This window comes from Molossus molossus, unplaced genomic scaffold, assembly GCF_014108415.1.
Source record: "Molossus molossus isolate mMolMol1 unplaced genomic scaffold, mMolMol1.p scaffold_m16_p_11, whole genome shotgun sequence".
Lineage (NCBI taxonomy): Eukaryota > Metazoa > Chordata > Mammalia > Chiroptera > Molossidae > Molossus > Molossus molossus.
Window position 1 is genome coordinate 16,294,498 of NW_023425346.1, and position 21,682 is coordinate 16,316,179.

The following is a 21,682-nucleotide window of genomic DNA, read 5'->3' on the forward strand; positions in this document are numbered from 1 at the left end:
TGAGGGTAGTTACACTTCAGGGGTCTGAGAAACAGGATCACTCTTTCTCAGGTAGATGCACAAAAACAACGGACAGGGCTTAATTAAGACAAAGACAAACCTTTTACTGAAAAACATTATGCCTGGGCTACACACCCTGCCCAGTTAGGAATTTGTGATCAGACTCTGTGAGGTTACTTTTCATCACTGGTCTGTTGGTTTTATCACAGAACCCTTTATTGTCCATAGCTGCTTTGATGTCTTTGTCTGCTACTTCCAACATCTGGACACAGTCAGAAAAAGCAGAACTAATTTCTGCTTTTATTCCTGAATATGATCACACTTTTCTAATATTTTGTATGTTCCATAATTTTTGTTAAAAATTGATATTTTAAATACTACATCATTGAAACTCTAGACTCTATTCTTACTCCTGAGTTCCCTTCCCTTCCCTTCCCTTCCCTTCCCTTCCCTTCCCTTCCCTTCCCTTCCCTTCCCTTCCCTTCCCTTCCCTTCCCTTCCCTTCCCTTCCTTCCCTTCCCTTCCCTTCCCCTTTATCTTTCTTTCTCTCTTTCTTTCTTTCTCTCTTTCTTTCTTTCTTTCTTTCTTTCTTTCTTTCTTTCTTTCTTTCTTTCTTTCTTAGCAAAAAACCATTAAAATAGTTTTTATTCAATTATTGCAGTATATTCTTTTTTACATGGTTCTAACTTTTGAATAATATAGCTTTTAGTAAATTTTAAAGCAAACTGAATTTAATTGATAACAACAGAAAGGATTTATTTCAAGTGACTTCAGTATATGGTACAGTGCTGAATGTAAATCTTTAATATCATGTAGCTAAAGATACAAGGAATTGTAAAACTTATAACCTTTGTTCAGTGTTTTTATTAGTAATGATATTAGTATCATTATTTAAAAATTATTTTATATGTTGCAGGATAAAGCTAAGAACACTCTAATGGAAAATATCTTATACATTTATAATTCAAAAATTATATTTTCTGTTTCTGACCACTGAAATGACCTAGGAACAAGATCACCTCAGTAGTGATGAGCACCCCTGGCACCCAGAGCTTGGCTTTTATTTTATTTTTATTTTTTTAAAATTAGTTAATTAATTTTTTTGTTACAGATGTTTCTCCTTTTTTACCCCATTGGCACCCCCCTCCCCACCCCACCCCCACCCCGTCCCTGGCTTTGTTGTCCATGTCCATTGGTCATGCATACATGCATATAAGTTCTGTGGTTTATTTCTTCCCACCCCCCCCCACCCCCTCTTCTGACGGATGTCAGTCTGTGCCCTACTTCCATGTTTCTGGGTCTACCGTATTCCTCAGACTGTTATGTTCATTATATTCTGTATATAAGTGAGATCATGTGGTATTTGTCTTTTTCTGCTTGGCTTATTTCACTTAGGATAATACTTTCCAGGTCCTCCCATGTCATCTTAAAGGATAAGAGATCTTTCTTTCTTACAGTTGCATAGTACTCCATTGTGTATATGTACCACAGCTTTTTTATCCATTCGTCTACTGATGGACATTTGGGCTGTTCTTTCTTTCTTTCTTTCTTTCTTTCTTTCTTTCTTTCTTTCTTTCTTTCTTTCTTTCTTTCTTTCTTTCTTTCTTCCTTCCTTCCTTCCTTCCTTCCTTCCTTCCTTCCTTCCTTCCTTCCTTCCTTCCTTTCTTTTTTCCCCTCCCTTCTTCCCTCCCTCCCTCCCTCCCTCTCTCCCTCCCTCCCTCCCTCCCTTCTTCCTTCCTGCCTTCCTGCCTCTCTCTCTCTCTCTCTCTCTCTCTCTCTCTCCCCCTCTCTCTTTCTTTCTGTAACTTTCCTGTACTTAAATTGGAGAATCTCTCTCCTTTGTGGTATATGGCCACTGATGTCTCTGCTCAGTATTTTTCACACTGATTTCTTTTCTTAGCCTAACTTCCTAGGAGTCACTGCTATGTTTGCATAGCTTAGTGATCAACCAGTGATTTAGGCAAAAGGTGTACCCAAGTTATCTCGAGTTGGTGAAAGTTCTACCTTCTGCTGATGGGTCTGTTTATGGGCCAGGGAATGCATTCAAAGTTCAGCCAGTTCTCAACCTGACTCAGCTTTCACTTTACATTAGGCCTCCTAAGTCTCTTCTGCACGTGTGTGTCATTTCCCAGCCAGCCAAGGATGTGTGGCGAGTTTATATAGCCCTTCTGTAGATTTCTCATTTCTAGGTTATCTCCGTAAATTCCTAGCTGGGCTGCCACTTGCCCCAAATGGGACCACAACCTCATGCTAGCAGAGCTGCAGGTTTTCCCAATACCTTTTGTATTAGCTTTGCTATTTTAACCAACAACACTACCAGTCAGTTTTTACTCTCTGCCCCAACTCAAGTATGTCCCCTAGCAATAAGGTTGCTGATTTTCTTAGCCATCCCTGCCCTAGTGGTAAAACCTACTGTCATCGCCAACTGAGCTGGGGTGGGGAATCAAAGCTCCCTAGGCAAGAAGCCTCAGACTTCTGCTATTCTTAAAGGACGTTTGAGTAGGTTTTCATGAACAAACACTTTTCAGTTCATTGATTTTGGGGGAGAGGATTTCCAACCTTTTCAGGCCACCATAACTATAAGTTAATCTCTAGTTTGTTTTTAGTTTTGTATTTTTATGTTTAAATCTTTAATCCTCCTGGAATTTTAAATTTGTTTATAGTTTGAGATAGGGACTTAACTTTATTTTTTCTTCAAATGAGTAGGAATTTTCCAAACTTTTTTCTGACTGAACCCATACGCAGTCTCTAATGTTATTTGAGTATGTGTTTGTGTATGTTGGTGCAGCTGTGGAGAAAATGGCATGGAAGTCCTCAAAATAAACCGAATCACCTCAGTATGTCAAGATAAGGTATAAGAATCCGTATGTGATAGATGAAAGTAATCTGCAGAAAACTTCTCAGAAATTACGAATGTTTAGACTGCATTTGGTGCTGTTTCATGTCTGAAATTGACCCACTTATGACTCTTTGTACTTGGCTTTTACATCTGTCTACATATTTTCCTGTTTAGCTTTCCTACTATCTTGTATATGTTTTGCAACAGTGCAAGACCCTTGGCATGAGCGAATCCAACAGCTTGCCCCAGCTAGTTGAGCTATGGGTTATCGCTCGAGCAAGAGGAATGAGATGGAGCCTCGTGTTGATGCTCAGCTTGCGCTGGGCCTTCTCTACTCTTTGACCAGCATGTTCAGTGTTTCTGTATATACATTTCAAGTGTTTCTAAGGACCCAGAGCCAGTACTTGGAAATATTATCTTTCTCTAGGGGGAATAGAAGGATGGACTTATACTTGTACCTTCACTCTTCTTTATTGTGCCATTTTTTTTTTTTTTTGTACCAATGGCTTCTACAAGAAGTGCCCTGGTTCACTTCTTTGTCATGATCTTTGCTTCAAAGAGCCATCCTAATGAGGCTAAAGGCTGCAAAAGAGTAAGTGGCTATTGTCTTTTTAAAAAATGTTTTTCTTTATTGATTTTTAGAGAGGGAGGAAGGGACAGAGAGAGAGAGATAGAAACATCGATGAGAGAGGATATCAATTGGCCGCCTCCTGCATGCCCCTCACCAGGGACTGGGCCCACAACCTGGGCATGTGCCCTGACCAGGAATCAAACCAGCAACCTCTTGGTGCATAAGTCGATGCTCGACCACTGAGCCACACTGGCCAGGCAAGAGTGGGTGGCTTTTGAGGCACTTGTCTAATAAATTCCTGCCTCTATTTATTTCTATTTATTTATTTATTTTTTAATGACATTGGTCTTGGTTGCTGATGTGGATAAAAATGAGAGGTTGGTGCCACTGTATATTAAGATAGAATAAAGCTCCTTTGGCCTAACACACTGCTTTATTCCCAAAATACCAGGACAAAAAATTGTCAAAATCAAGCTATAATAGATGAGATTGCTTAACTGCTTAAGTCTTCTCAGAGGTCATATATATTATGAGATTTATAAGTATGTTACATGATGACACAGACATGATTTCTCAAAATCTCACCAGATTGCTACCTTAGACATCATAGCATAAGAAGCACCAAAATATAGACACATAACTATTAAGGAGCACCAAAAATATATACATAGAATTAGTCTAGATTTGAGTATTGATTTTATCACCAGTTCTGGTTTTACATTAAGCCTGTCAGATACTTATAACTTATACAAGGAAAATTGACATTTGGCAATGATCTATCACTATAGGATATTCGGCAGGTCAATATAGAATAAGGTAAGTCTCTCACCTCCTTCTGTAACAATTCCTTGTTGATGCTCTTTAGGATATTTTTAAGCATCATGACTCAATATGATGTGTCCTGAATGGAAAATGGGCTTTGTCTCTTAGGTAAGTAGGTTTATCTCCACAGTGATGAGAAACAATAGACATAAAGCACACCATATATAACATATACTCAATAAGTGGTAGTTATCAATATCATCATAATAATTATTATATGATTATTATTTTTGTGATTAGGCTAATTTGAATTGGTTTTTAAGGACATAAGATAGCCCTAAATGAAAGCCAATATGGTCAGGTTTTTGACTCTGATAAGGTAAACCACAGACACTAACACAAAGTCACCTCATTTGGCACCATGTACTGAGAACTCAGCCCTGCCTGGAAGCACAGTGGAGTCTTACCAGCTAGCTGCACTATCATTGGACACAATGACCTAATGCTGTGAAGTGTTCTGTGGGACACAGTAGGCTTGCTGAGTGGGAGTGTCTTGGGTGTTGTATATTTGGGTTGGGAGAATATCTTTGGTTATCTACATGGGCAGCATTGCAGGGGATAGCGTACAGGCTTTGAGATTTGGACCCAGTCCCATCATTTTCTAGCCTGTGAACTTAGCAAGTAGCTTAATTTCTCAGAGAACCTACTCTCTTCTGTAAAATAGGGAGGATGATACCTTGCAAGATTTTTGGTAAAATTGAAGATGCCATATAGGAAGTACTCAGTTTATTGAAAACGATGCATAATGCTATTTAGGATAGTGGCATCCTAAATGCCACTATTATATTATTGAAGCGGCATCCATTAATAATCTTTATCTGAGAGGTTTTATGTGAGGATTAAAGGGGGAAAAATATAACAATACTCATATCCAATAAAATAGACTTCAAACTGAAGGCCATAAGTAGAGACAAAGAAGGCCACTACATAATATTAAAAGGATCTATCCAACAGGAAGATATAACCTTGGTAAACATATATGTACCCAAAGTAGGAGCACCAAAATCTATTTTAAAATTTCCAGAGACCTTCAAAGGAGAAATCAACAGCAATACAATCATAGCAGGGGACTTCAACACCCCGCTGACATCACTGGATAGATCCTCTAGACAAAAAATTAACAAGGAAACAGAGACTCTAAATGATGCAATAAATCAAATGGATTAAATAGATATCTCCAGAGGATTATACCCCAAAACTACAGAATTCATATTCTTCTCAAGTGCACATGGGGCATTCTCAAAGACAGACCACATGTTAGGAGACAAATTAAATCTCTACAAGTTCAAGAAGAATAAAATCATATCAAGCATCTTCTCAGATCACAATGGCATGAAACTAGAAATCAATTGCAACAAAAACATGCAAAGACATATGAACACATGGAGGCTAAAGAGCATGTTATTAAACAATGAATGGGTTACTGAGGAGGTCAAGGAAGAAATTAAAAACTTCCTGGAAACCAATGAAAATGAACACACAACAACACAAAATCTATGGGATGCAGCAAAAGTAGTTCTGAAAGGGAAGTTCATAGCACTACAGGCCTACATCAAGAAACAAGAAAAAGTTCTAATAGACTATCTAACCTCACAACTTAAAGAATTAGAAAGCAAACAAAAAGAAAACCCTAAAGCAAGTAGAAGGAAGGAAATAGTAAAGATCAGATCAGAAATAAATGACATAGAGACCAAAAAAAAAATTCAAAGGATCAATGAAACAAAGAGCTGGTTTTTCAAAAAGATAAAACAAGACCGATGGACCCTTAGCCAGACTCACCAAGAAACAAAGAGAGAGAACCCAAATATATAAAATCAGAAATTAAAGAGGAGAATTAACAACTGACACCACAGAAATACAAAGGATCGTTAACAAATGCTATGAACAATTATACAGCAACAAATTCGACAATATAAGCGAAATGGACAAATTTCTAAAAATATGTAGTCTCCCAAAACTGGATCGGGACAGAAAGAAAACTTGAACTGACCAATAACAACTAAGGAAATTGAAGATGTAATCAAGAATCTCCCAGCAAACAAAAGCCCAGGCCTGGATGGCTTAATGAAGGAGTTTTACTGAACATTCAAAGAAGAACTAACACCCATTCTCCTCAAAATATTTTAAAAAATTCAAGAAGAAGGAAGACTTCCAAACGTGTTTTATGAATCCAGTATAATTTTAATTATAAAACCAGATAAAGGCATTACAAAGAAAGAAAACTAAATGCCAATATCCCTGATGAACATAGATGCCAAAATCCTTAACAAAATATTAGCAAATCAGATCCAGCAATACATTAAAAAAATTACTCACTATGACCAACTGGGATTAATCCCAGGAATGCAAGACTAGTACAATATTCACAAATTAATAAATGTGATACACCACATAAACAAAATGAAAGATAAAAACCATATGATCCTATCAATAGACTTGCTGAAAAAGCATTCAACAAAATCCAGCACCCATTTCTGATAAAAATGCTCAGCAATGTGGGAATAGAGGGATTATATCTTAACATAATAAAGGCCATATATGAAAAACAGCCAACATCATACTCAATGGTAAAAATTAAAATAATTTTCCTTAATTACAGGAACAAGACAGGGATGTCACTTTTGCCACTCTTATTTAACATAGTACTAGTAGACTTAGCCACAGCAATTAGACATGAAGAAAAAATAAAAGGGATCCAAATTGGAAAGGAGGAAGTGAAACTGTCAAATTTGCAGATGTCATGATATTGTACATAGAAAACCCTAAAGACTCCATCAGAAATCATCCTGGCCAGTTTGGCTTAGCAGTTGGAGCATTGGCTTGTGGACCAGAGCGTCCCTGGGTTTGGTTCCCACTAAGGGCACGTACCAAAAAAATAAAATTAAAAAAAAAAAAAACTCCATCAAAAATCTATTAGATTTATTAAGTGAATTTGGAAAAGTAGCAAGATACAAAATTAACATTAAGAAACCAATGGCATTCTTATACACCAATAATGAACTCACAGAAAGAGAGACTAAAAAAAATCTCATTTACCATTGCCGCAAAAAAATTAAGATACCTAGGAATAAACTTAACCAAAGAAGAAAAGGACCTATTTGCAAAAAACTACAGGACATTGGAAAAAGAAATAGAAGCAGATATAAAAAAGGGGAAGCATATATCTTGTTCATGAATTGGAACAATTAGCATCATTAAAATGTCCATACTACCCAAAGCAATCTATAGATTCAATGCAATCCCAATTAAAATACCAATGACATATTTCATAGAATTAGAGCAAATACTTCAAAAGTTTATATGGAATCAAAAAAGATCCTGAATAGCCATAGCAATCTTGAAAAGAAGGACAAAATAGGAGGGATTACAATATCAGATATCAGGTTATAGTACAAAGCCATTATAATCAAACAGCCTGGTACTGGCACAAGAACAGGCATATAGACCAGTGGAACAGAACAGAGAAACCAGAAATTGACCCAAGACATTATGCTCAATTAATATTTGACAAAGGTGGCAAGAGCATACAATAGAGTAAAGACAGCCTCTTCAATAAATGGTGTTGGGAAAACTGGACAGCCACATGCAAAAAAAAAAGTAAGTGAAACTAGATGATCAACTTACACCATACACAAAAACTCAAAATGAATAAAAGACTTAAATGTGACTTGTGAATCCATAAAAATCCTAAAAGAAAAGGTAGGCAATAAAATTTCAAACATCACCTGCACCAGAATTTTCACTGCTACAATGCCCAAGGCAAGAGAAACAAAGGGAAAAATTAATACATGGGACTACATCAAACTAAAAAGTTTCTGCACAGCAGAAGAAACAACCATCAAAATGGAAAGGGTACCCACTGTATGGGAGAGCATAATTGCCAACAATATATCAGATACTGGGTTAATTTCCAAAATATATAGAATATTCATACAACTCACAAAAGGGAGACAATCCAATTAAAATGGGCAGAGGACCTAAATAGACACATCTCCAAAAAGGACATACAAATGGCCAAGAGACTTATGAAAAATTGTTCAATCATCAGAGAGATGCAAATTGAAACAATTATGAGGTATCACCTCACACCAGCCAGAATGGCTGCCATCAACAAATCATCAAACAAGTGCTGGCGAGGGGTGTGGAGCAAAGGAGACTCTAGTACACTGCTGGTAGGAATGCAGACTGGTGCTGCCACTATGGTAAACAATATGGTGTTTCCTCAAAAAATTAAAAATTGATCTGCCATTTGACCCAGTGATCCTATTTCTAGGATTATATCCTAAGAAACCTGAAACACCAATCAGAAAGAATATATGTACCCCTATGTTCATAGCAGCACTATTTATAATTGCTAAGATCTGGAAACAGCCCAAGTGTCTGTCAATAGATGAGTGGATAAAAAAGCTGTGGTACATACACCATGGAACACATTGCAGCAGTAAGAAAGAGAGATTTCTTATCCTTTGAGATGACATGGAGGGACCTGGAGAGCATTATGCTAAGAGAAATAAGACAGTCAGAGAATGACAAATACCATATTATTTTATTTATTTGTGGATTATAATAAACAAAAAAAGCTGATGGGCGACTTCCGGTCAAAATGGCAGTATAGGTAAACACAGAATCGCCTCCTCCCACCACCACATAAAAATTACAACTAACCTACAGAACAAACATCCTTTACAACCACCTAAAATCAAGCCAAATGGAAGTCCTACAACTACAAAATTAAAGCAGCAGCCACATCCAGACTGGTAGGAGGGGTGGAGGCCCAAATGGGCTGGCCCCACACTCATGTATGGTAGATAAAAATCAGGAGAAACACCTAGGCTGGGAAGGTCCTCCCTGAGAAGTGAGGGGTTCCCATCCCACACCAGGAGCCCAGCTCAGGGTTCCAATGCCAGGAAGAGAAGTCCCCATCATTTCTGTCTGTAAAACCAGTGGCAACTGAGGCTAAGGGAGGCTGAGGCTTCTGGAGTCCGAGGCAGTTCCTCTTAAAAGGCCCACACACAGACTTACATGAACTTACTCCTTCTGGGCTTCCGCATTAGGGAGGCAGCCTGAAAGGCACCAGAGACATGGGGAACAACTGGGTTATTTGGCATCAGGGCGAGGACTAGAGAGGCAGCTTTCTCCTGGACAGACATGCAGGTGGAGGCCGATGTTTCTTTGGTGAGCCTTTCCCCCACAGGGCAGGCAAAGGGCTGCCATATCTGGGACTCCAGCAACTGGACTCACACTGTTTGCCCCGCCCTGATGATTCCCTGAGGCCCTGCCCCACTCAACTTTCAGGCCCACACAAGTTGTCTCCAGTGGCTTTACCATAGGATTTGCCTATTTTGGCTTCTGCTTCAGATTATCCTAAATTCTCTCAAACAAGCAGCATCTGGTCACAGTGAGCCCCATATCTCTCACTAAGTGGCCCCAGCTGGGCCTGACACCAAAAGCAGCCAGTGTTGGTTCACAGCTTGGCTTTGCCTGGGCACCTCCAAGCCCAGCACAAGAAGCAACCATTGACAGATCACTTTGTAGCTTATGCCTGGAAGCCCTGGATAGAACACAGGTGTTGGCTGACCTTGCCCCAGAGCCAGCACACCCAGTGGACAGCTTCAGACCACGTCAAAGCACCACCACCCAACCACCTCCAGAAGTGACACACTCAATGAATGGACTCAGTGGGTACCAGAGCCCTGCTGAAGTAAGTTTTGCTCTGTGTGGTGGGCCCCTGCACAGCTGATCATCCAAAGTAGCCAGAAGTCACTGGTTAGTGGGCTCAGCCAGTTCTTGCAGCTGATCAGCCCAAGTAAAACCCTCCCATTGATGTGCCAACAGCAATCAAGACTCAATTATAACAGAGGGTATAAAGTCCACATTAGGGCCCAGCTGAGGTGATTAGGGAGACTGTGCCACTGGGCCCTACAGGACACCTACTACGACAGGCCACCCTAGGAAGACAAGGAGACATAGCAACTGTACCTAATACATAGAAACAAACACAGGGAGGCAGCCGAAATGAAGAGACTAAGAAACATGTTCCAAATGAAAGAACAGAACAAAACTCCAGAAAAAGAACTAAATGAAATGGAGATAAGCAATTTAACAGATGCAGAGTTCAAAACACTGCTTATCAGGACGCTCAATGAACGTAGTCAGTGCCTCAAGAGCATAATAAAGGACCAGTCAGAAATGAAGAATTCACTAACTGAAATAAAGAATAATTTACAGGGAATCAATAGTAAAGTAGATGAATATAAGAAGCAATCCATCCATTTGAAATATAAGGAAGCAGAAAACACCCAATCAGAACAGCAAAAAAAAAAAAAAAATTCAAAAAAATGAGGATAGTGTAAGGAGCCTGTGGGACAGCCTCAAGCATACCAACATTTGCATCATGGGAGTGCCAGAAGGAGAAGAGAGACAGCAAGAAATTGAAAACTTATTTGAAAAAATGATGACATAAAACTTTCCTAACTTAGTGAAGGAAACAGACATACAAGTCCAAGAAGCACAGAGAGTCCCAAACAATATGAACCCCAAGAGGCCCACACCAAGACACATCATCATCAAAATGCTAAATGTTAAACACAAAAAGAGAATCTTAAAAGCAGCAAGAGAAAAGTAGTTAGTTACCTACAATGGAGCTCCTATAAGGGTGTCAGCTGATTTCTCAAAGGAAACTTTGCAGGCCAGAAGGGAGTGGCAAGAAATAATTAAAGTGTTGAAAAGCAAGGACCTGCAACCAAGATTATGCTGCAAAGCTATATTTTGAACCAATGGCCATATAAAGAATTTCCCAGACAGGAAAAAGCTAAAGGAGTTTATCACCATCAAACCAGTATTATATGAAATGTTAACGGGTCTTTTTGAAGAAGAAGATAAAAAAATATGAACAATAAAATGGCAACTAATACATATCTATCAACAGTTGAATCTACAAACAAAATGGGCAAGCAGAACAGAAACAGATTCATAGATACAGAGAACTTTTTGTTGGTTGCCTGATGGGAGGGGAGTTGGGTGAAAGATGAAGGGATTAAGAAGTACAAATTGGTTGTTAGAGTGATGAACCTCAAAGGGAATGGGGAAGGTGAGGCAGGAAGAGAGAAACCAAAAAACTTATATGCATATATGCATAACGAATAGACACAGACAATTGTGTGGGGAAAGCAAGAGGGTGGTGAGACTGGGCAGGAGGGGATCAAGGGGGGGGGGAGAGGGACATCTGTAGTACATTCAACAGTAGAGGTAAGTTTTAAAAATAATAATAATAAAATAAAATGGAAAGATAAGTAAATGAATAAATTATGCCAGAGGGAAAGGGGGTTGGGGGGGGGGCGGTAGAAAAGAGGGTAAAGGCGGGATTAAGGTGATGGAAGGAGACTTGGGGTGGTGAACACACAATACAATATAGATGATGTACTATAGAACTGTACCTCTGAAACCTATATAATTTTATTAACCAATGTCACCACAATAAATTCAATTAAGAAAAGAAAAAAAAAAAGCTGATGAACAAAACAGACCCAGAGACATAGAAAGGAGTATAGTTCAGACTGACAAACCTCAGAGGAGGGGGGCAGGAGGGAGGGATGAGATAAACCAAAGAACTTATATGCACGTATGCGTAACCAATAGATATAGACAACAATACTTGGGCTGGGGGCTTATCGGGATAGGGAGGAGGGTTTCTGCAGGGGAAAAAGGAGAAACAAGTGCAACAAAAATTAATTAATTAGTTAATTAATTAAAAATAAATAAAGATTATAATGGGGCTGGAAAAAATAAATAAAAGGGGGGAAATATATAAAAGATCTAGTCCATAACAGACCCTTAATAATTGGTAGACTTTCATGTGAATTCCAAGGAATGCAGGTATTTAGTGGGCTTCTTTAAGTGTAACTCCCAATGTGATGTTGAGAGACATTTTAGTTTTAGCTCTGGTGCTAATTAGGTTTGTGCTCTTGAGCAATACACTCTGGGCCTCAGTTTCCTCCATGAAAAATGAGATATTCAGATAAATGAGGAACCAAAATGTCCCTTTTTTATACACTAGAAACGATACTTCTTAATGCCTGATAAGGAAGGAGACTTGGAATACTGGGAATATTGCAAAAGCCCAGCTAACACTAACAAATTACGGTCATTAACTTTGCAAAATGAACAAATTCATTACAATTGAAAATGGAAGCCAAATGCTTTACACACAACCAAGTTAATTCACTGAGATATATTTACTGTGCACCTGAATCCTGGAGGGAATTGCACCGTGCTCTTCTGAGATCCTTCAAAGGAGATTTTTGATGGAGTCTTTTATGTTTTGCTTCCTTCTCACATCAAAACATTCAGCACACCTTAAATTTACAAGTAGTCTTTCCTCCTGGTGTTAAGGAAGCAGTGAACACATCACGTCAGCCTTCTTTCTAACAATATTAGAGAGCAGTCTAAACCCACCTGCTGGTTTCATTTCTTAATATAAAAAAATACATTTTTTTTTTTTTTTTTTGCTGGTCAAAAGATCAAGTTTGCCTTGAAGGAACCTTTTGTTTTAATTGAAAAGCTATTAATGACATCCTCTTCAAAGCATTTCTTTGAATTAAATATTGGTCAGGGCGGGGGGCTGGTGAATGAGAAAGCTTTTCTGCTTTGGGGATTTTGAAACAAATGGATTACTTAGGTGCCTTACCCAGCAGACACATTTTCCATGATTAATTTATTCATTTTGGTATGCCTAGTGCCTGGCACATAGCAGCTGCTGAAATGTTTGCTGAACAAATAAGTGGATAAAATAAATATATTCTCACGGTCTGCAATGACAATAGCGTAAACTATCTTGCATGTGTTAATGGTTGAACCTGTTTCTGCTAGAAATTAGCTGGGCAGGGCACCTGGGCTTCGGAAAATTGGGTTTGGAAGTAGTTAGGGAAAAGGAGAGCCTGGCTTAGCATCTGCTGGGTCTCTTCCTTCGGATGGTAGAGATGTGGATGGAGTAATATGGAGAAGAGGTTAACAACCCACTGCTGCGGGCTTAGCATTCAGTCTCCCGCCTGCAGAAGGCCTGGTGGCCTCCTCCATTAGTGGTTCGGTATTGGGTACACACATGGAAGGAGCTGGGCAGGCATGTGTGAGCCCTGCCTGAGCTTTTGGGAAGAAGCGGTGGTTGCAAAAGAGAAGAGTCTGAGACTAAAAATCTTTTATATGAAAACACTCTCATTTAGGACTTGATTCTGCTCTGTACTGGTGACTTTCTTAGAAGGAAAGACACCCCTTCCCTTCTAGGGGACCAGTAGCTTCATTTTATCCCTGACAGTGTGCAGTACCGGAGTCCAGGTGGCATGAAGTAGAAGGAAGAGTACTGGACTAGAGGTCATGGCTCACTGGTAAGCTGTGTGACTTTAGGCAGATTGTTTAACTTCTCTGAGCCTCAGTCACATTTGTGAGGTGAGGAGTTTGAATTAAGCCATATATATTTTATAAAGTAACATACACTGTGCCGGGTGCCAAGCACTAGAGGATGCAGAGCTGAGTCACACCATCCTGGCTCTCATTCTGGCTGATAAAGGTAGGAAGGGTTAATGCAAAATGCTAGAAGGTAAAGAGAAGGAGAAGACTAATAGTGTTTACTAGGCTTGGGAGATGTAATTGAAGAGGAGAAATTCACCAGAAATTAATTAATTCTGTTACCATTCATTCATTCCACAATATTGGCTAGGTGTGAGCAGTATGCAAGGAATGGCGAATTAGCCACGAAGAAAACAGGTAAGACCTTTACCCTCATTCAGTTTAATCCAAACTGGCAGGGGAGAGGGAGGAGAGAGGGCAGGGGAGGTTGGAAAGAGCGACTATTCATATCTAACATTTAGTGAACATTTAGAATTGTTTCATTTCACTCTCAATATACTCACAGCCTAGGTTGTATCCCCATTGCACAATGTGTAAACTGAGGCCCACAGGAATGAAACCACTGGCCAAGCTCACACTAATAAAAAATCATAAGAACTCAAACCCACCTGTCTTTAGAGCTTCAGCATTTAGTTGTGCTACAATTCTGTGGGAGGGGAGGTTTCACAGGTACTGAAAGGACACTTGTCTTCCCAGCATGCCTTCTTCAGTAACAGCTTACCTATTTTTCCTCAGAGACCTAACCCCTCCCACTCTCAATCCATGCATTTAAAATGAAGTTGTGGCCCCTCCCCCTACAGGCTTCAGAGGCTGGAACCTGGCTCAGTGTCCTATCAGAGCACACATCCTCTGGGCACAGTGATTGGCCCAGGGACCTGCACATGGCAAGCTGCCCAAATTGGAATCAACACCTGAGCTTTTGCTGGAAATACTGAAAAAAGAGTCTTGCTCTTATGCTTTAGATTGTAAGGCCAGAGGAGCTGATGGTTATTTTTGCCCCCACATGGACAGAGGGCCCTGACAGAATGCAGCTACAGAGAGGAACACAGGCCACAGCAACATTTTCCAGGCAGCATCTTTTGAGCCCTTGGATCTAATTTTGCCTGAAATGAGGGCTATTCCTGCACTTTTCAGTTATGTGAGATAATAGATTAGTTTTTTTCCCTTAAGGAGTTCTGGATTATTGTCACTTGCAGCCAAGAGTTCTGAAGAATATAGCCTCCAAGAGTGCATGGGAATTTTGCATTTCTCTTTCTCCCCGGTGTGTTCTTCACAGCACTTGCAAAGTCATCATCCATCTCACATAGACTTTGCTCTGGGAGGTTAACAGGATGTGGTCTTTTGAGTGAGGTTTTGCCTTCTACAGTGATTCTGACCTCTGTCCCCAGGGTCGTATACTTCTGCCCACTAAGTGATGCAGGCTTCACACACCCAGGTACGGATGGGGCACTAACCAACATCACTTCCTCTGTCTACTCAAGGGCCTCTGCCACCCAGCGCTGGTTCTTTTCTCACCATGCTGGGACCCCAGACACAGCTCCTTCTGGCTTTGAGGATGTCACAGTGTGACTTCAGGGTGGGAAGGAGGTTGAGGATGACCAGAGGGGACAGCTTCTTTCCTGGTCCTAGTGTCCAGGAATGCCCTCTCCAGGCTCTGCGTCCCAGACTCCCATCCCTAGACAGCCTGCCTGATGCAGCCCTGGATGCTCCAGCCTGAGGAGCAAAGCAGCAGCCTTTCCTGCCTTCACCAGCACAGCTCGGACAGGAGTCTCAACTCTTAAAAAGAAATTATTCTGTCACTTGTAATGGTAACATTCAAGATTATTGCAACGGGGTCAAGTCTGTTGTGATAAGGGTGAGGGATTGAGCTCAACTCTGAATAAAAGAACAAGTGGTGATTTATAACCAACAAGCAGAATGGTAAGGGTCAGTGGATGGAAATTACTAAGAGGAGACATCAAGGGTAGGGGGATTCTGGCTAAACTGATCTCACAACATTCTTGCTAAAGACAGGCCAAGGACTTAGATATCAAAGATGAGTGAACAGGAACTTGATCAGACATCAAAGATTTGTGGGGGTGAGGGGGTGATTTGGCAGGATTCTTTGCTGAGTTTGGTTTAGGCAGGACAAGGAGAGGATCCAAAGAACAAGGCTTAGCTGAAAGAAAGTTTAGAAGAGGCAAATTAAACTTTGATCGAGGAGAGAGTTTTTATCACACAAAATGCTGGGGGAAGTGCTCAGAGTCACAAGCAACAACTGATGTCTCCTGGAAGTGTTTGGGAGCAGAACATTATGGGACCAGAGAGGAAGAGGACCCTGTTGTATATGTCAAGGGTGCTCTAATTTATCTTCCTCACTGGTCTCTTAGGAAACCCCCATTATTAACTTCTTTACCAAGGTCTAAAAGACCTCTATTAAAATGCAAATGAGATTTGCTAAGGATGTCCCAATGAGCCCTTTACCAACAATTAACACCTTAGCTGCTCCTCCTTTCTTAGGTGAGAATTAGCCCTAGGAGAAGGGGACAGAAGGCAGCTAAATTTTGATGGGAGGAGGTGAGAAAATGACCTCTGCCGGAGTTGAAGCTGGGAATGCAAACAAGGCAGGGAAGCCAGAGTAGCACAAAACAGTGGGTTTCTCAAAAGGAAGGGAATGACTTTTCAGAGGATACAGAAGAGAGATAAAGAGGGAAGAACTCAGACCAATTTCACTAGTTTTCACTTTCACTTGGGGTTGAAACTGTCCAGTTACTTAGTATTGATACAGAAGGTCACCAGGACTTTCTGGGTGCCTAGCAACAGGGAAAACAAGTATTGTAGGATGGGACCTCACCCCCAGGGTGATCTTTCCTCCTCTAGTATATCACTGGTCAGGCAGTTGAACTCTCCCCTGACCTTTCCTTTCCTGGCACATCACTAGTAATGTGGTGGAGCCCCTTAGAAGAGGAACAAGGGGTGCTAGAGAAGAGCCTCATGTGACTTGCATAGAAGCCTTTGCAGGACCCCTCCCTTAAGCATTAAGCCCTCAGGACAATGAGCTTCTGACCCACATTATGTAATCTTAAGAATAATCTTGTTGTTAAGACTGTTGACCACAGAGACAGAATTTTAGTCAAATTACAGATAACATCTAGGCCTCAATTGTGTTTCAGCTCCAGGCCCAGAAAAGCAGAAAACCCAGATGAAGCTATGACATCAGGACCAGCTGTAATGACTAATGACTCCCCTATCCTAGCTCCAACCAATCAGTAGAGACCAAGACCCTGAAAGAGCACACCTGGAAAGCTAATGAATATTCTATTAGACCTCCCCAACATCCCGCCTTTAGAAAACAAACTTTCCATTGTATTTGAGTTCTTGGCCCTGAATTTTTTCTTAGCCATATTTAAGGACCAAGGCCTAACTTCATTGTAACACCTGGTGGCGTTCTCAGTTAACAGTACCAGCTTTTCTTAAGGCATGACTGACCAACTCTGGGGTCACAATTTTTTTTCAAAAATACATATTTTCTTTTTAATCCTCACCTGAGGATATTTTTACATTTATCTCAGTCAGAGTGGGAGGGGGAGAGAGAGAGACATTGATGTGAGAGAGACACATGGATTGGTTACCATCCACATGACACTAACTGGGGCTGGGGCTGGGGCCAAACTGCAACCGGGGTATGTACTCTTGGCCAGAATCAAACCCGCGACTCTTTGGTCTGCAGGCTGTCGCTCTAACTGCTGAGCCAAACTGGCCAGGGCCAAATATACATATTTTCAAGTCCAAGGTACACATGTCTTCTGCCCCCTTCCCCTCAACCGCTGTCCTCTGGGCCCATTCAGGTTAACAAGGCTTGTTTCCCGGATGCCCAGCCAGCCTACCTAACTTCAAATTTTTAGCTTTAAACAAAAGGTCTTCTGGAGGCCCATCAGATAGAGAGAATCTCAGGCCTGCTAGCCAACTGCAGCAGGTGATCTATCACAGATATACTTTACTTTATAAGTAATGAATATGAGAAGTGTTCTTTCAGCCCAGAATTATTTTCAGATTCAAATCATGTTTATCAATTTATATTTCCTTTAATTTTTCTGAGCTTCCTGAGCACTTTCCATGAAGGTGTATGTTGCCTAGTGGTGAGTAGTGGAATTGCAGGCTGTAATTTTTCTTTCTTTTTTTATTTTTAGCCCAAATGTCTTTTTATTTATTCTTTTTTAAAAACTTATCTTTATTGTTAATGTATTACAGATGTCCTCCCTTTTTTCCCACTGACCCCCTCCTCCTCAGTCTCACCCCCTTTCTGCTTTCCCCACACTATTGTCAGTGTCCATTGGTTATGCATATGTGCACAGAAGTTCTTTGGTTTATCTCATCCTGCCCTCCCTCCCCCTTTCCTTTTGAGGTTCATCAATCTAACAACCAATTTGTACTTAATTCCTTCATCTTTTTCACCCATCCCCCCAACCCCCACACATTTGGCAACCAACAAAAGTTCTCTGTATCTATGAGTCTGTTTCTGTTCTGCTTGCTCATTTTATTTGTAGATTCAACTTTGATACATATGTATTAATTGCCATTTTATTGTTCATATTTTTGTTCTTCAAGAAGACCCATTAACATTTTATATAATACTGGTTTGGTGGTGATGAACTCCTTTAGTTTTTTCTTGTCTGGGAAATTCTTGATATGTTCATCTATTCGAAATGATAGCTTTGCAGGATAGAGTAGCCTTGGTTGTAGGTCATTGCTTTGCATTGCCTTGAATATCTCTTGCCACTCGTTTCTGGCCTGCAAAGTTTCTTTTGAGAAATCAGCTGACAGTCTTATGGGAGCTCCTTTGTAGGTAACTAACTGCTTTTTTCTTGATGCTTTTAAGATTTTCTCTTTGTCTTTAACCTTTGGCATTTTGATGATGACGTGTCTTGGTGTGGAACTCTTTGGGTTCATCTTGTTTGGGACTCTCTGTGCTTCTTGGACTTGTATGTCTGTTTCCTTCACTAAGTTATGGAAGTTTTCTGTCATTATTTTTTCAAATAGTTTTTCAATTTTTTGCTCACTCTCTTTTCCTTCTGGGACCCCTATGATGTGAATGTTGGCACACTTGAAGTTGTCCCAGAGGCTCCTTACACTATCCTCATTTTTTTGGATTCTTTTTTCTTTTTGCTGTTTTGATTGGGTGTTTTTTGTTTTCTTCTACTCCAAATTGATGGTTTGGTTCATGGCTTTACCTACTCTACTGTTGATTCCTTGTAAATTATTCTTTATTTCACTCAGTGCATCCTTCATTTCTGACTGGTTCTTTTTTATGTTGTTGATGTTCTCACTAAGTTCCTTAGAGTTCTCCTTAAGTTCCTTGAATGTCTCTCTAAGTTCCTTGAGCATCTTTATAACCAGTGTTTTGAACTCTGCATCTGATTGATTGCTTATTGCCATTTTGTTTAGTTCTTTTCCTATAGTATCATTCTTTTCTTTCATTTGGGACATGTTTCTTTGTCTCCTCATTTTGGCTGCTTCCTTGTGATTGTTTCTACGTAGTAGGTAGAGTAGCTGTGTCTCCTATGCTTTGTAGGGTGGCCTATTGTTGTAGGTGTCCTGTAGGACCCAGTGGCACAGGCAGGCTATATTTTTCAAAGCACCTCTTTATCATTGGCTAGGTTTTGAAAGTCACTGTTTGCTACTGCATGGCTTATGGAAGAAAAGTAAAGTATATTTCATACATTCCAAATTAACATTTTTTTCTCATCTCAGGACATCTAAATTGATCCTCCAATTGATTCTTAATTCTTCAAAGGCACAGCAAATGTTTAATGCATAAAGCTGGCATGTTAATTTTATATCAACTTTATAATGGGCTTACTATGCTCTATATAACATTTTATAGAACACAGAACCCTTTGGATAATAGATATAGCAGGCTCATTTATGACAGTTTTATAAGGATAGAAGCATAATTTTGTTCTTTTAACATGTAGACATTTATAGTTACTTCACTGTATATAGCTGATCATATCTATGACTTACTTGATATCAATTTTTTGGCCAGAGTGCTACCCTCCCTCTCCCTCTCCTCCACACTAGGCTCTCCTGCATCTGGCTGAATTCTGTTTTCTGATGTTAGGGTGAAATCAGGGACATCCTAGATAATTCACTCAAATTGGATGTGAATATGAATACATTTTAAGGAATGGAAACCAAGCTGTTAGTCGTTTTGAGACATCCTTAATATCACAGAGCTTGAACACATTTTTAAAATGCATCTCAACCCTCAGCCTTTGGAATTCACCCTCTATGCCGATAGTCTCAGGCAGGGAGAAGACTGGGGTTAGTCTGGACTGCCACCTTTAGAGAGGGAGCATATGCCTCTGCATCTGCCCACTTTGCTGTCCCTCGCTTTCTTTTGTTGGTTTGGCTTCCTCTGTTCTTTCTTTGAAATAGCTGGTGGGTGTGTGCTTGCAAGAAGGAACAAACAAGGAGGCTTGACTGAAATCTTAAAATGAGAATGAACCCACACCCAAACATGGGCCGTTTTCTGTGTGGTCATCTTTGAATTTTGCTTCTGTTTTATTTTCTCATATTAACTCAACAGGGATCCATTTCCATAAGACGGGAGCTGTAAGAATCCTTTGTTCATCCCTGAATCAAGATGGTCCATGAATTTCTCTGGAAGCATGGATGCCATCACTTAAAATACGTTCACCCTGGGGTTTCGTGGCAGCAGTGACAGCTGAAATGGTGAAGCCCTCTGGAGACTAAATTAGGGACTGATATTTAGCAGTGCAGAAAAATATCAAATAGGTTCTTCTGTTCCTTGAAGATTGGTTTTATACAGAAGATTTTCCTACTGCCAGAAACCACACGCTAGGCTCTAATTGAGCATAATTATTGCCCTGCGTGCTGCAAAGTGCTGGACTTGAGGCCTCCTACAGAATCTCATTAATTTTTTGATTGGGCTCTAAAAATTGGTGTCCCCTGACAGGGCCAGAAAGAATTGTGTTTAATCTGTCTGGTCTTCAACTGAAGAAATTGCTGGCTGTCCAGTGGGCTGGTGTTTCCTCCTAACTCTGGGACTTTGATTGTGATCCAAGGCTTCATTGCCAACACACTTTCTTAGAATTCTGTGGTGGTCCCTGCTTAGCCTTGGAACAGTTCTACACACAAAAACTGACGTGAACAATGGAACAATTCATATGAACAATTTAAACACACATCCAAAATACCATCGGAATACAAAGTAAGCCTTTTGTATTTATCTGGTTATTTTAGGTGAGAGGTTTGGAAAAAGCCTATATTATTTGAGCAATTACATTTTCCTTTAAATTCAACATGTGTGATGGCCCAAGTTTCAGAAATGCTACCCAGAAGGCTCTCATGCATCCAAGCTTCTGCTTTTCCCCCTGACATATATGGGAGACTACACGAAAATGTGACCATTCACTCCTAAATAGCATCCTCACAGGTATATTTCTTGAAGACAACTTAATCATGCTAAAATTGTGCCAACTGTAAATGTTAAAAAAAAAAATCTTTCTAAAATGCTTGTGTCTGGCATCCTGCCAGCCTAAATACAATTGGTGAAGAAGTTAATTTTTCAGGTTAAATTTGCCCAAGCTTCCAGGACCATTGTCTTTTTTTTTTTTTTTTTTTTAATGCACCAAACACATCTATTGATACACTAATATCTTTCACTACTCCATACTGAAAAAAATTGAAATTACTTTTGTGGAAGACTCCTCCTGACAATGCTAACTCCAAAGCAGGCTGCCACTGTTTGGTTCACAGTTTAAACACAGTGGAAAGCAGGTTGGTGCTGGTGTTAGTGTATGGAAGTCGCAGCCACCTTGGATTATGTTTAATAAAAAAGCAAAGTGCATGCAGAGATTTACAACAATTTTAAAGATGCTCTCCCCCCCAAATGGTCCTATCATGTGGTTCCAACAATATGCTCAACAGTCTATGACAAACAGGCTCTGGTGAGCTGTGTATAAATACTTCAGATTAGGTACAGTTACACTGAAAGTCAAGTTCGTTTGAAATCTTCAAAAAAATGTTTCTGTAAATCCTCAAAT